General features: G+C 35.8%; 1 long non-coding RNA gene across 1 annotated transcript in view; it reads right to left on the bottom strand.

The window, feature by feature from the left end:
- Nucleotides 1–5,392: 5,392 nt before the first annotated feature.
- LOC134730625 (uncharacterized) overlaps nucleotides 5,393–16,414 on the bottom strand; it is a 30,475-nt gene continuing 19,453 nt past the window's right edge. The window contains exon 2 of the long non-coding RNA XR_010112518.1: nucleotides 5,393–14,745. This is a non-coding gene — a long non-coding RNA (uncharacterized LOC134730625). The remainder of the gene's footprint in view (nucleotides 14,746–16,414) is intronic.

Below are 16,414 nucleotides of genomic sequence, written 5' to 3'. Positions count from 1 at the left end.
GACAGAAGGGTGAGATCCAAGGGGAATTTGGAATCTATATTTCATCAGAATGCACTCAAAGCAAAAACAGTAAGTATGCTCCATATAAAGAAATGTTTCTTAAAATGTTTTTAATTTAACCCTACCCATCCCTTGGCAAATCTTTTTCTTTTAAATCAAATAGGAATAAAGAAGAAAATCTTCCTATTGGCCCATTTTCTCATTATTCAAATACCATATCAATACACCAATTTTAATTCTTTGTTTTTGTAATCATTTGGTTAACATGAATATTACGTAATATTTTTCTCCAGATAATCCTAATTTTAAATGCAGAAATAGAGCTAAATAACACACTAAATAGGTTTTTGTAGACACTGTAGCTTCTGGCAAGTTTTTAAGAGGTTGGTCACTTAATTGCTTAGAGTGGGATTCCCGTAGGTTTTGTGTAGTGATGGCATTTATGCTTAAAATGTAAGTGGTGGAAGGCAAAACCAGATTTCCTGTCCAGTCGTTACACGCACAACACCTCTGCTTGTTGGAGAGGGAGTTTTCTAGAACTGAATTGAATCTTTAAATAAACTTGAAAGGGCATTAATTCCCACTTTGGCCAACCCAAAGTACAAATTTTTAAGTGTTTACTGTAAGTATCGTTAGACAGTAGTTACTAACTCCAACACCTAATAGCATTGGTAGAAAGCTTATAAATGCAGTTATTTAGCCTCGACTAAGATTTTTCTGATACCTAGTTTCACTTTTTAATGCCCTCTGAAAGTTTTTTGATCAATTGTTTAATGGGAGATCTGAAATATTAAACTCAGACCAGAAAGAAGAGAACCTGTTTTCTAGAAATTAGGTTTTTAATCCACGTAAGATGCAAGCTTTTGCTTTTTTAATAACTTGTATAGCTAAAAACTTGACGGTGAAAAGCTCTCAGATCAAAGCTGATCCTTCTGTCAGTAATGATTCTAAAAATAAGCAAGATTTTAATGGGGAATATATTTTATTTCATTCTTATCTCAAACCTAGGTGCTGTGGTCGTTTTGAGTTCATTTCGAGGCATTTTCAGTGTGCCTCAGGCCACATCCAACCTCTTCCCAGGGCCAGATTTAATGTTCAGCCGCATAAAGGTTATCATAGTTTTAACATTTAAGTACTATTTTGCAGTGGGTATATACCAAAATTTGCTAATAGTAAGATAACCTTAGTTATATATCATTCACGTTAGTTCTATCTTGGAGGCAATAAATAAACATTTCTTGTTCAAGAAATTCATGTTAGTTCTATCTTGGAGGCAATAAACAAACATTTTTTGTTCAAAATTAGGGCTACTCTATTGTCCTTATGTCTTTTCCTGATCTGTGGTCAAACATTTTTCTTAGTCATTTAGAAATTTTCTATGTTGTTTTAAATTTTCTTTAAATCTAGAATGGAGTATGTGACCAATACTTTCCTTTGGAATGGTATGGACATTTGAAATAAAGAGCCCATTCTTTATAAAGTATAAAATATGTTTAATGCTAGTATTTTTAACTAAACTTTTGAGAAACTAGATTCACATGCTGTTGTAAGAAATAATACAGAGACCTCTTTCGTGTACCTTTCACTTTGTTTCCCACACAGTGAACATCTTTCACAACTGTCATACAATATCATACCCAGGATACTGACACTTATAGCTAAGATAGAGAACGTTTCCACACGGAACTTTTTCTAGCACAGGGATCCCTCATCTTGCTTTTGATGACCATACCCACTTCACTCCCATCCCTACTCCTTTCTTAACCCTTGGCAACCATAATCTGTTCTCCATTTTTATAGTTTTTTTTTTTCATTTCAATAAAGCTGCATAACTGGAATCATAATAATATGTAACCTTTTGGGATTGGCTTTTTTTCATTTAGCTTGATTTTCTGGAGGTTAATCCAGCTTATTATGTGTATCAAGTCTATTGACAGGTACTTTTTAGTGTGAATAGAATCCCATAGTATAGATGTACCACAGTTTGTTTAACTGTTCACCTGCTGAGAGACATTGGGCCAGTTTTTGGCTACTATAAATAAAGTTGCTATAAACATTTGTGTACAAGTTTTTGTGTGAACATAATCTAGTTTTCTGGGTCAAATGCCCAGCAGTTATATAGTAGTTGGGTCATATAGTAGTTGAACGTTTAGTTTTTAAGAAATTGCCAAACTTATACCAAGTAGCTGTACTATTTTATATACCCACCAGTGGTGTATGAGTGATCCAGTTGCTTCATGTCCTTTTCAGCATTTGGTGGTGTCTCTCTTTTATTTTAGTCATTCTGATAAGTGTATAGTGACAGCTCATTGCAGTTTTGATTTACCATTTTCCCTTCGCTAATGGCAATGATGTTGAGCATCTTTGTTTCATATGCTTATTTGCCACCTGTATCTCTTCTTTAATGACATGTTTCTTCATGTCTTTTCTAATTGGATTTTTTTTCTGTTGAGTTTTGAGGGCTTTTAAATAATGTGTGTGTGTGCCTCTGTGTGTGTGTGTGTGTATTTTTTTCTAGATACTAGTCCTTTGTTGGATGTGTGATTTGCAAATATTTCCTCCCAGTCAGTAGCATGTCTTTTCATTTCTCTTTTCTGGGCCTTTCACAGAGCAGAAGTGTTTAATTTTGATGAAGTCCACTGTATCCATTTTTCTTTTTATGGATCATGCTTCTGGTATCAAGAACTTTGCCTCTCTCCTTAGATCCCCCAAATTTTCTCTTTTATGTTGTTTTCTAAAAGTATTATAGTTTACGTTTTACTTTTAAGTCTATATTCCATTTTCAGTTAATTTTGTATAAAATGTGAGACTTAGGTCTGGGTTCATTTTTTTTGTTGTTGCCTATGGATATTCAATTACTCCAACATGATATTTGTCGAAAAGGCTCTTTTTTGTCCATTGAATTGTTTTTGCACCTCTGTCAAAAATCAGTTGAGCAAAAATGAGTTAATGAGAAATCAGTTGGGCACATTCGTGTGGGTCTATATCTGGGTTTTCTATTCTTTTCCATTAGACTATGTGTCTATACCTCCACCAACACCAAAATCTTGATTACTGTAGTAAGTCTTGAAATCAAATAGGCTGGTTTATTCCACTTTCTTTTTCAAAATTGTTTTAGCCACTTAGTTCCTTTGTCTTCCCATATAAACTTTGGAATAATCTTGTCTGTATCTATTCAAATATCTTACTGGGATTTTGACAGGAACTATGTTATACCTATACATCAATTTGGGGAGATTTGACATCTTTACCATGTTAAGCCTTCCCGATCATGATCACAGGATCACTTCACTTCATTTCAGTTAAATTTTGTTTTCCTTCATCAGTATTGTGTGGTTTTCAGCATACAAGGTCTGTACATGTTTTGTTAGATTTATACCTAAGCAATTTAATTTTTGAGAGAGATCGTAAATGGCATTGTGTTTTGAATTTCCTGTTCACATGTCTATTCTAAGTACATAGAAATAAAGTGAATTTTTCTATTTTGTATACTGAGACCTTATTGAGCCCACTTACTCATTTTAGGGGATTTTGATTGATTCCTTGGGATTTTTTTTATATAGATAGTTATGTCATCTGCAAATAATGAATAGTTTTATTTCTTCATTTCTGACCTGTATTCCTTTTTTTTCCTTTCATTCCCTTAATGCAGTGGGTAGAAATTCCAGCAGAAATAAAAGCAGTGAGAGTAGAGATCCTTGGCTTGTTTCTGGTCTTAGGCAGAAAGGATTCAGTGTTTCACCATGAAGTATAATGTTAGCTGTAGGTTTTTAAAGTAGATGCTCTTGCTAAAGTTAAGGAAGTTATCTTTTATTCCTTTTTTTCTGCAAGTTTTTATTATGAATTTTATGTTGAATTTTATCAAATGCTTTTTCTGCATTAATTTATATAATGCCATTTTTCTTCTTTAGCCCATTAATGTGGTGGATACATTGATTGATTTTTGAATGTTGAACCATTGTTACATCCCTGAGATAAACTCCACTTGGTCATGGTGTATCTTTGTATATATAGCTTAATTCTTTTGGCTAATATTTTGTTAAGGATTTTTGCATCTGTTTCAATGCGACATACTGGTTGGTGGTATCAGGGTAATACTAGCTTCAAAATGAACTGGAAAGTATTCCTTTCTCTTCTGTTTTCTAAAGCAGATTGTATAGAATTGGTGTCAGCGCTTTTTAAAACATTTGATAGAACTTTCCAATGAAATTTGGGCCTGGAGATTTTGGGGGAGGGTGTTCTTTTTATTGTAATTTCCACTTTTACAATAGTTATATGGCTGTTTAATTTATCTATTTCATATTGAGTTGTGACAGTTTGTATTTTTAGATGAATTAGTCCATTTCATCTAAGCTCTCAGATTTATATGTAGAGTTTTTGGTTGTATTTTTTGTTAGACTTTTGATGTCTGATATTCCAAAACTCCTTCATTTATCATTTCCTTTCTGTTTAGAGCACTCCTTTAGCCTTATTATTATTATTGTAGTTCCATTGGCAACAAATTCTCTCAGTTTTCTTTCATCTGAAAATGTCTTGATTTTCCCTTCATATCTGAAGAATATTTACATTAGACATAGACTTGTAGGTTTATAGTTCTTTTCTTTCAGCACTTGAAAATTGTTCTGCCACTTCCAGCCAAGAGGGGTGGCTCACGCCTGTAATCCCAGCACTTTGGGAAGCCAAGGCGGGCAGATCACTTGAGGTCAGGAGTTTGAGACCAGCCTGGCTAACATGGTGAAACCCCGCCTCTACTAAAAATACAAAAATTAGCCGGCATGGTGGTGCACATCTGTAATCCCAGCCATTTGGGAAGCTGAGGCAGGAGAATCACTTGAACCCGTAGGCGGAGATTACAGTGAGCTGAGATCGCACCACTGTACTCCAGTCTGAGCAACAGAACGAGACTCCTTGTCAAAAAAAAAAAAAAAAAAAAAAAAAAAGGAAAGAAAATTTCATGGTTCCCCATGAGAAATCCAGTTTTTTAAATTGTTTTGGTCCCTATAGATAGGTGTCATTTGTCTTTTTTCTTTTTCTTTTTTTCCTTTGTGTTTAGTTTTTAGTTGTTTAACCATGATGTATCTTGTAGATTTGGGGGGTTTATTATATTTGAGGTCTTCTCACCATCTATATGTTTATGTCTTTTGCCAATTTTGGGGAGTTTTCAGCTATCATTTTTTTCAAGAACTTTTTCAGTCTTCCTTCTTTCTTCTTTCTTTTGAGACTTTGATGACACAAATGTTAGATTTATTGTGGTTCCGTAAGTCCCTGAGGTTCTGTTCATCTTTGTTCTGCCTGTTTTCTTCTGTTGTTCAGACTGTGTAATTTCTATCATTTTATCTTCAGATTTATTCATTCTTTCTGCAGTAGCTTCCATTCTGCTATTGAGCCTATCAATTAAGTGTTTCATATTGATTCCTGCATTTTTCAATTTTAAAATCTCTGGCCCTTTACCGAAAATGTTGGTTGACCCCTGGAGTATAAACCTATACTATAGAAGAGAGTATCAATTTTTTTTTTTTTTTGAGAGGATCAATTTAAACAAAAGTTGGTCTCTTTAAATAAATAAAGTACACATAACTTGGTGAAACCGATTTGGAAAAAAACAGAAGACATAAAGAATTTAGGAATGAAAGTACAGATAAATAACCAAACATAGATTTTAAAATAATAAGACACTATAAACAACTTTATGCCAATATATCACAAAACAGAAAATGAATAATTTATATGAAAAATGCAAATTACCAAAAGTAGATGATTTCTGCTTCCTGCCATATGGTTGACTAAGGTATACTCAAGGATCCTCCTGCTAAAATACAGTTAGTTCTTGGATAAAATACAACACACATAATATTAGTTCATTTCCTGGCTCATTAGAAAGAAAGATAATCACTAAAGGCTATTACCAATGAGAGTGGGCTAAAATTAAAGTAGTTGAGAAACAGGAAAACTGTGCCTCTGAGACTTAAGCCATGGACTCCAGGCAAAGTAAAGAAAGTGAACCTAAGACTCCTTCATAAAACCAGGAATGCTTTAAAGCATTAAAGTAGTCCTAAGTCAGTGGACTCTGGTGGTTACTCTAAGAAGTGGATGAAAATCCCCTCCGAAGGAAAGCCTCCCTAATTAATGCTTCTAGATTAATCAAACATGCAAGGAAACACACCATTTGCATTGAGAAACAGTAGATTTAGATATTCAAGGATTTCAGGTATTGCAATTAGCAGAAGTAGAATAACAGTTATATGTTTAAATAATGTATGAATTAAAACGAACATGAAATGAGAGATGTGTTAAAAGGCAGATATTAAAAAGAACCAAAGACAACTTAGGTATGAAATTTAATTATTGAAATATATAACATAATGAATGGTTTAAGAGCAGATTCACCACAACTAAAGGAATTGTTGACTATCAAGTTTTAACTGAGGAAACAACATATTGCAGCAAAAACAGATAAAGGGATAGAAAATATGAATTAGAGATTATGAGACCTGAAGGATAGAATGGGAAGGTTTAATATGTGCTGATTGGAGTCTAAGAAGTAAAAAATAGAAAAAAATTGAAGTAATTGCTGACAAATTTCCAGAGCTAAGAAAAGCCTGGGACCTGGTATGGTGGCTTATGCCTGTAATCACAGCATTTTGGGAGGCCAAAGCAGAAGGATCACTTGAAGCCAGGAGTTTGAGATCAACCTGGGAAATGAAGCAAGAGCCCCCACTCCATCTCTACAAAAAAAATTAAGAATTAGCCGGATGTGGTGACATGAACCAGTAGTCACAGCTACTTGGGAGGCTCAAGTGGGAGGATCACTTGAGCCCAAGAGTTCAAGACCAGCCTGAGCAACATGGTGAAACTCCATCTGTACAAAAAATACAAAAATTAGCCAGGCATGGTGGCACACACCTGTGGTCCCAGCTACTCAAGAGGCTGAGGAGGGAGGATCACACAAGCCCAGGAGTTCAAGGCTGCGTGAGCTATGATGGTGCCACTGTACCCTGTCTGAAAAAAAAAAGTGGATCCACATATACAAGAAGCAAAATGTATATCAACCAGGAAAAGGAAGCCAATGTATATTCATTATACTCAAACTTCAGAACAATAAAGGCAAAGATATCTTAAAAGCAGCCAGAATAACTTATCCACTTTTAAAGGAATAACGAATTGACAGACCTTTTTTTTTTTTTTTTTTTTTTTTGAGACAGAGTCTTGCTCTGTCACCCATGATGGAGTGCAGTGGTGTGATTTCTGCTCACTGCAACCTCCATTTCCCGGGCTCAATTGATTCTCCTGCCTCAGCCTCCCGAGTAGCTGGGAGTACAGGTGTGCGCCACCACAACCTGGCTAATTTTTTTGTATTTTTAGTAAAGACGTGATTTTGCCTTGTTGGCCAGGCTGTTCTCGAACTCCTGACTTCAGGTGATCTACCTGCCTTGGCCTCCCAAAATGCTGGGATTAGAGGCGTGAGCCACTGCACCTGGCCGACAGTAGACTTTTCAGTGCCAAAACTGGAAGGCAAAAGACAGTGGAATAACATCATTAAGGTACTGAGAGAATAACTCAATAGAATGAGTGCCCAGTGAAATTATCTTTCAAAATCAAGGGTATATTAAAAACACTTTTTTCTCAAAATGAGAATTTACAAACAAGGGACTTTCACTTAAGAATAAAGATGAATTTTAGAGTACAGCAAAATGACTAGGAGGAAAGTCTGAGATGCAAGAAGGTATGGTGAGCTAAAAAATCAGTAATCATGGGAAATGTAAATAAATACTGTCTATATTAAGAAGTATTTACTCTGTGGAGTAAAAAAGAGCGTAATTAAAATACTAGCAACATTTTACATAACTCAGGAAATGTATATGTGGGGAAAGTGTCCGGGAGCACTTAGAAGTTAGTGTGAGTGCTCCAAGATCCTGATACTCTTTAGGATGGAAGTTAAGATAATGAATGACTTTAGATGTTGTTAATCTAAGTACTTAACAGGAAATTTTCAGATAACCTTTAAAGAATAGCAATACAATATAACTTTCAAACCAGTAGAGAGGAAACATTCTGAAATAAGGGAAAAACACTTTAGAAATCCCAACTTTGATAGACCACAAAAAATGCAAGAAGGAAGAAAAAGCATAGAAAAAGCAAAGAAATGGCATAGTATATAATAAATGGTTACAATAAATATAAATTGCCTATCTCACCAGATTAATAAAAAAAAAAGTCTACCTTGTTCAATATATACAGTTTACAAAAGACAGTACAAGGACAGAGAAAGATAAAAAGTAGAATTAGGGAAAATAAAACAAGCAAATATACCTGGTTAGGATAGCTGTATCAGTATTAGCCTTACAAATATTAAAGTGAAAAGCATTAATAAGGATAAGGAGACTCTCAAAAATAATAAAAATTTCAACTGAAGTAGGTATAACAGTTCTAAACAAAGTTATTAAAGTAAAAAAAATGTAGAGGGCAAAACGGAAAAAAAACTATTATGTTGTATTTGAAGTCACTCAATTTTTAGCTCGAGCAGCAAAAAAGTAAATAGAACAACATGGTAACCAAAGTTGATTCAATTAATACATAAAGGATCATGTTCCCCCAATTTAGAGCATGCGCATATTTCTTAAGCATGTATAAAAGATTTAGAAGGAAAATGATAAAGGAATGTTTTGGGGACCTCTGATAGGGAAAGATTTCTTAGAAAATCTGCAAAAGATATTAACCATAATCTACATAAAGTCAACTGTTCTATTTCAAGCCTCTCTGGAAATAGTTTTGTTGACTGATAAGAAACGCTCTATGTCAGTCAGCTAATCAATGTCTAGTGAGTCTAACTCTTTCCACTACACAGTAAGTTGCATCTTATGGTGTTTTACTTAAAAGCCTGGTGTCAAATGTTACACGCACAAAAACTTATTAGTATCTTTTTAACCAATGTATCTTAGGAGATATGGAATTATTTCTAACACACTGGTTGTATTTACTAGTTTTCCGCTGAGCCATCATAAAAATAGAAGTCACATCGTCACTATTTCTTGCTTGTCCAACCCAGTGTCTATGGTACCCTCGGCAGTTATTCATGGCTCCTAGGCCTTCTTTTAGAGTATTGTCTCTCTTCTATTGGCTTTGGATGGAATTGACTCCATCCTAACTGCAGAAATGATAGGCACTGCTTTACATAAATCAGTCAGCCTAATAGCATTCTTTTTGCCTCAGAGATTGGTTCAGAGATGGGGAAAAACCGACTCTAGGCAATCAGCTTGTGACTTACTTTCCTCCAATTGGTGATCCAATTAGGGCAGTGTGTGGAATGTGCTGCTCTGTATGTGCAGCCAGATGCTCATGTTCATAAAAAACATTTTAATACTGTGATGGAAGATACAGCTTCGAGACAAAGACACAAGCTTGGGTAGAGTCATTCATTCATTCAGTAAGCATTTGCTGAGTGCTTAATAAATGCTGGGCCCTGAGAAAAAGCAAAATCTTATTCAGCACATTCTGACGTTGGGGACAATGCGATAGTTGATAGCTTCCACACTTAATTAGAAACAAAGATTATCTCTTAAAACCTCATTCTTGTATCTAGGAAGACTTTTGTTTTCCCAATCAGAAATTGTGGTTCCAGAAAAAGAACAAGACAATGAAAACATTGTATAAAAGGTTTCTTTCAAACTTTTTTCAATTGACAGTTTTTCACCCCAATCATCTTGATGCAGAGAGGCTTCAGAAACACAAGTGACTCTGTGTTCAGACCAAGTACTTGGCCTCGAGAAGATAAATGATCAGACCAACTCACCATATGATTATAAGGGTCAGGTAGTTTAAAAAGAAATTACAATCTGAATTGAACCATGGATGAACAGTGTTGCTATTGAGCTTCGAATCCCAGCTAATAAGCATAACCTTGTAAAGAGAGGTTACTGTTTGGGAAACTGCATGTTCTTGCAGGAGGGCAAAGCTTTTGCAATATAAATAGTTGTAAGGGTACTAGCTTTCATCTTTAATACCTTAACCCTCTGTGTTTAGAGTTTTTGTATCCAGGGCTGAATTGAGAATTTTAGAAACCTTGAACACTGAAGAGATTGTAATAACAACCCCATGTGTAATTTATAAAATCTTCAAAAGAAAATTTACTTTTTCAAAATGTTATAAAACTCTGAATACTGAAATGAAAATGGCTTCATTTTTACATTTTATTTCAAGACGCTACATAAATTCATCAAAGTTAAACTTTTCTTAGTCATTCCTGCTGTTTTGCTGGTGCCCTCGAAGACTCAGCTTGTTGGGTAATAATTCAGCACTGATTGCATTACAAGTATCTACTGATTTTCATGTAATTTTCCAAAATATAGATGGAGAAGAAGAACATTATTTCTGAGAGGAATTTGTGTATGGTGAAGAGTATGTTTTGAGCTTGGCTCCTCTAGACTTATTTTCTTCCTGAATGGGTCTAATAAGAAGCACCCTTCAATCCTAAATATATCTTTCTCTTACACAATGACAAGGTAATGTGGGTTTTAAAAAAACAATGCAGGTCTTCATCTTGGCACTGTAGAATGCTTGATGTACATTAAACATGATTGGAGGAGACATTCAGTTGGATAAGGGTCACTGTGATTCACTGTGATTCAAAAGGCCATGTCAGGCCCATTGCTCTGGCAAAATTTAATATGCAAGAGTTGGTAGGAATGTGCCTCAGAGAAGTAGGCTGAGGTTGAGCCAGTCATTTCTGACTAAATAAAGAAGAATGCTTGAAAATCTGTTCTTCCCTCATCCTCGAAGCTGTTAATGATTTGTAAAATTTTCCTTCTTTTTATTTGATCATAGTATTAAGAGCAAATTAAAAGACCAACAGCTCTTGCCTAAGGCTTCCAATATGACATTTGAGTATTATTATTGTTTTTTGTTTTCTTTTTTAAATCTAAAAACCTTCTGGAGCTCTCTGGAATAGAGAAAAAAAAAAAGGTTGACATTCTTTTTTCTTTTTGGATAAATTGTTAACCAGAAAACATTTGTCATATCTAGATCTTAAAGCAAAAGTAAATATTATCTTCATTGAGAAAAACAATAATCTCAGTTCCTTACTTTGTATTTCAATACTTTTTCTTTAATTTTTGTTTCTCTCCTTAAGATTATTTCTAAATTATCTAAATTTAGTGGCATAATTGTCTCTTATATAACGATACTATTACTTGGAAGGCATTATTCTTTTTCATTGAAATATAATTCATCATTGAGAAATAAAGGCACAGACACACAGGCAAACACATACTACAATGGCACGATTTTATGTTTTGAATAGCATTTAAGTCACAATTTAATATGTGCTGCTTTTCTTTGGGTCATCAATTGTATTACATTCTCTTAGATTCTTAGTTTCTTTGACCTTAGAATTCCTTTAAAAATGATGATGGCTGTTGGGTTGGGAGCAGTTAACAGGGAAAGGAAAATAGTCTTTCAAAATCAGACTTTTAGGGAGATAAGTTGTTCCATTTAAATTACAATACTCAACTAGAGGATTTCAGAAGAAATGAGAACACTATAATTGAACCACAGTGCTTCTTATTTTGCCCCCCATGCCCGTCCCTTTTAACCCATAAAGAAATAGTTTTCTTTTATTGAAATTCTCTCCAGTGGATATTGACTAAAGTTATACAGCTGAAACAACCAGGAGAACCCATGCTTCTTTCTCCGTATAATAACCATTATAATGTAAGAAAAGTTACACTGGACAAGTTTTATTCAAGACTATTGCAAAAGAGATCAAGACTATCACAATGGAGGAGAAATTGAACTCAATCACACTGAAACAGACAGGAGAATTTTAAGCATTGAGGTGAGTTAGTAAGTACTGAAAGACACTAGAGGTGAGATCGGTAAATGGGATCAGGCTATCTGTGTTTGCTAATTGGCACCTACTGAAGTTAGGCTTCTCCTTTCCCACAGATAGAAAGAAACAGAGGTGCAAGTTTTCTTGGTGATTACATTTCAAAGGCATGGTTCTTAGGCTTTGGAGAAAGATGCTCCTGGGTTGTAGAAGATTTACTTCACAAAGGGATAGAGAAAGAAATTATAATTGCAAGTTTTGTAAAGTAAATGATCTAAGAAAAGGGGTCTGTGCTCACAAAGAAACCTGTCTAAAGTTTAGTCAAGCTGAGGGGATTGTTGAAGCTGTCTTAGTTGTAATTGCTACTGTTTGTTGAGCTCTGCATGCCAGGTACTGAACTGTATGTTCTACTTAACATTTACTGGCAATCTTCCCATTAACCCTTTGGGGTAGCTTTTATTATCCCATTTTACCAAAGAGGGATTTTACAGATGAGAAATCTAAGGCTCAAAGAGTTTAACTTACCCACAGTCACACAGCAAGTAGATGCTAGAGCCAGAATTTGAACTGGGGAGCCTGCCTGTCTGCAGAGATCATACTTTTAATTACTAGACCATCCTACTTCATCTGTACTTCTACTGAATATTCAGAGAAGTGGTAGGATCATTGCCAAATACTTCTAGAGAAGGTACTTATAAAAGATTTGCTGTTGTCAAATCATCTTGGGAAGAATGCCCTTAATCACTATGGCAACACAATATTTATGCATACTTATCTGGACCCTGGGCATGCCTGCAAATGCAACAGCATGTTTCTTACTGTCAATTTTGGAGGATCCCCAGTTGATGTAGCTCTGTATTTGCTCATAAAAATTAGTTATAGTAGGATAAAAATGAGGAAAGACTAGGTATAGCCATTAAAAACACATGTTAGGAGCTGGATGTGGTGGCTTATGCCTGTAATCCTAGCACTTTGGGAGGCTGAGGTGGGTGGATCACTTGAGGTCAGGAATTCAAGACCAGCCAGGCCAAAATGGTGAAACCTCATCTCTACTAAAAATACAAAAATTAGCCAAGCATGGTGGAGCACGCCTGTAATCCCAGCTACTCAGGAGGCTGAGGCGGGAGAATTGCTTGAACCCAGGAGGCGGAGATTGCAGTGAGCTGAAATTGCACCACTGTACTCCAGGATGGGTGACAAAGTGAGACTCTGCTTCCAAAAAAAGGAAAAAGAAAAAAACACATGTTAGAATGCAAGGTTGATTTAATATCTGAAAGTGATTAATGTAATATGTTAATACGATAAAACAAAAACTCACATGATTTAGAAATGTTTTTGACAAAATCCAAACCTCATTCATGATAAAAACTCTCAACAAACTAGAAAGAAAAGAAATTTCTTTAGCTTGATTGATAAAGGGTATCTTCAAAAAACTCAAAGCTAACATCATCTATAATGGTGAAAAACAGAGTGCTTTGCTTCTGAGGTTGAGAATAGGAAAAGGATATTCATTCTTACTATTTTTATTTAACATCATCATTGAGATTATAGCCATTGCAATAAGGTAAGAAAACGAAAGGTATCTGGATGGGAAATGAAGAAGTAAAACTCATTACTTGCAGATGACATGACTGTGTAGAGAATCAGAAGTCTACAAAAAAGCAAATAGATTAACTGAGTTTTACAAAGTTGTAGGATACAAGATCGGTATGCAAAAAGTTATATTTCTGTATACCAGCAATGAACATTCTACAAATAAAATTAAGAAAATTTTATTCTTATGAATATTCTACAAATAAAATTTAAAAAAATTATTGATTCACAGCATCAAAAAAGTATAATACTTTTAGAAATAAATTTTACAAAAGAAGGGTAAGGCCTGTACACTGAAAACTATAAAATATTGCTGAGAGATATCAAAAGATATCTAAATACCTGGAGATGTATTTTGTATTTATTGATTGAAAGCTAAATATGGTCAAGATGGCAGATATCTCCAAATGGATCTACAAATTCCACTCAATCTCTATCAAAATCCCAATAGGAATTTTTATAGAAATTGACTTGCTGATTCTAGAATTTATGGGGAAATGCAGAAGACATAGAGTAGCCAAAATAATTCTGAATAAAAAGACTGACATTGATGGACTTACACATTTGATTTCAAAATTTACTATAAAGCCACAGGAATTGAGAAAGTGTGATATTGGCACAGGAATTGGCACAGATCAATGAAAGAGACTTGAGAGTTCAGATATAAATCTTTACATTTATGATCAATTGATTTAATTAACTTGGACCTCATAAAGATGAGATGTGCCTTCTGCGTCTGTCCCAGAAAGGTTAGCCTTCAATATGTAACAGCCCAAATGGGAGCCAGAGATCAGCTTGTGTTGGACAGACCAGAGCTAGATGGGTAGGCCTTGTTTAAGAAAAAGAACATGAAATTATGAATGCAAAATTAGCTATGAAAATGAGTATTTAAAATGAGGAAATCGCAAAATACAACGTTTTTTAAAAAGCACACAAATAGCACAAACATCACAAAATCCAGAAAAATAAGTTATTAATTAACTGCCTTTCACCTCTGTAACAATTGTATTCTACATTTTTGGGTTGTACACTTTGATTATCTCCTCATATGAAAAATTTTATAACATTTTCTCTAGAGAGATTGAAAATATAATTCAATTTTCTCTCTAGCACAATGGATGGAAAAGGAAAGTTCAGAAAGCTTTCTTGAAGCTTCACCACTCATTACTGGTAATGTCACATCTGAGTTTCTGGTTCAGGCAGTGCTCGGAAAAGAAGTGGGAAAACTCCAGCTCTTTGATATCACGGCTTATGGACACCGATGGCTGCTACTATGTATATGGTCCACTTTTGTTAGGTCTTTGCTGCCTCCTGTTCCTACTGGGCAGTACCTTAGAAGAGGAGTGAGAGGAAGAAAAAATTATCTTTAATCCTTGGTCATAGCGGCCTACAGGCAGGGAGGCATGTCCTTGTTCCTTTCTCTTAAGTTCAAAGATTGGGTCCTGAGGCTCAGGTTGTGTGTTGGAGCTCAGCTGATATGGAGGTATTGTTGACAGCCTACTAGTCCTGCTGCAGTCCCTGTACCACTGGCCAGATTATAGAGGGTGACTCCCAGCCTGGGCAATACTTTGTACTTCATGCTGCCTGTGCATGGCTGGGGTCAGTGCTTCTTCCGTGGTTACCCCAAGAACACAACAAGTCTTAGAATGGGCTAGTGCAAGTGACAAGTCCTCGAGATTAAGCTTCATTAACATCCTAGTAAATCTATAAATCCACCTCTTACTGTCAGAGGCGTTCAAACTAGAGCGACTCCATCTTGAGTGAGGGCAGGGAAAATGAGGCTGGGACTTGCTGGGCTGCATCCCAGAAAGAAAGGTATTTCTAGCCTCTAGATGTTTGCAGTTAAGGGAACAGATTGATAATGTTTATTCAACAGACCCAGACTTGGGAGTGTCCTAATATCCTGATATCTTGAGAACAAAAGCATTCCTAATTTTGCTTTAAAGATAATAATATTTATTCTTGTGAAATGTAATTAAGAAAATTAATCCTTTATCACAAACCCTTGTAGCAGAGCACATCTCACCATGATATTGTTTTATCATACACACACACACACACACACACACACACACACACACACACACACACACACAAAAGCATTATACCTAGGGTGGACGTGTTCCTCCTTTTACTTTCGGGAAGCCACTACTCTGTCTATGGAGTAGCTGTTCTTTCACCACTTTACTTAATAAACTTACTTTTGCTTTGCACTGTGGATTTGCCCTAAATTCTTTCTTGCGTGAGATCCAAGAACCCTTTCATGGGGTCTGGATCAGGACCCCTTTCCTGTACATTACTACAGCTGCCATCCCTCTGGAGGGTGTCTTGTATACATTGCCAAGCAGAGCCTCAAAGCTTCCCTGTCACAGAATGTTAGAAGGCAGTTAGCCACATGGACTCATTAGCATGCCATCCCTACAAAAAACCTTGCAGTCAGTTCAGAGTTTGGATTTAGTTAAAAGGAGATATGCCAATGGCCAGATTGAGTAGGGTGAGAGGGATGGAGAGTGTAGAAGTGAAGGAAGACAGATAGCAGGGAGGGACAACAGGGCCCTTTGAGAAAACTCCCTAGTCATAATTGAAGTGGATATTAGACTCATCAACAGTGCTTGAGCATAAGGAGAGAACAGTGGTTTGGTGGTTTGTTTTACGACGTGAGGCTGCCCTGGGATGGAAAAAGAAGACCAGAAAGAATTGCCACTGAGTCTGCTTCTCTGCTGTGGTAACTTCTCTTTGAAAGGACTAGACACAGGGAGGAGATAACTTTTCCAACTGGCAGAGAGAACAGTCAACACTAGGGATCAGGAGGCATATTGCAGAAGGGATCTCAGAAAAGAGCTGCAGTGAGTGCATGAAAGGTGCCCTAGGGCAGCACAGGCCAGGCCCCAACAGCCTGGTCATGGGCGTATCTTAGTTTAGTTACACAGCACCTTCTAAAGTTCAGGCACCTGAAGGCAGCTGTGGCAAGAAAGTAGACACCCAGGAGATGACACTGAA

The sequence above is a fragment of the Pan paniscus genome, chromosome 5 (genome assembly GCF_029289425.2).
Source record: "Pan paniscus chromosome 5, NHGRI_mPanPan1-v2.0_pri, whole genome shotgun sequence".
NCBI lineage: Eukaryota > Metazoa > Chordata > Mammalia > Primates > Hominidae > Pan > Pan paniscus.
This window is presented reverse-complemented; position numbering and strand designations above follow the sequence as displayed.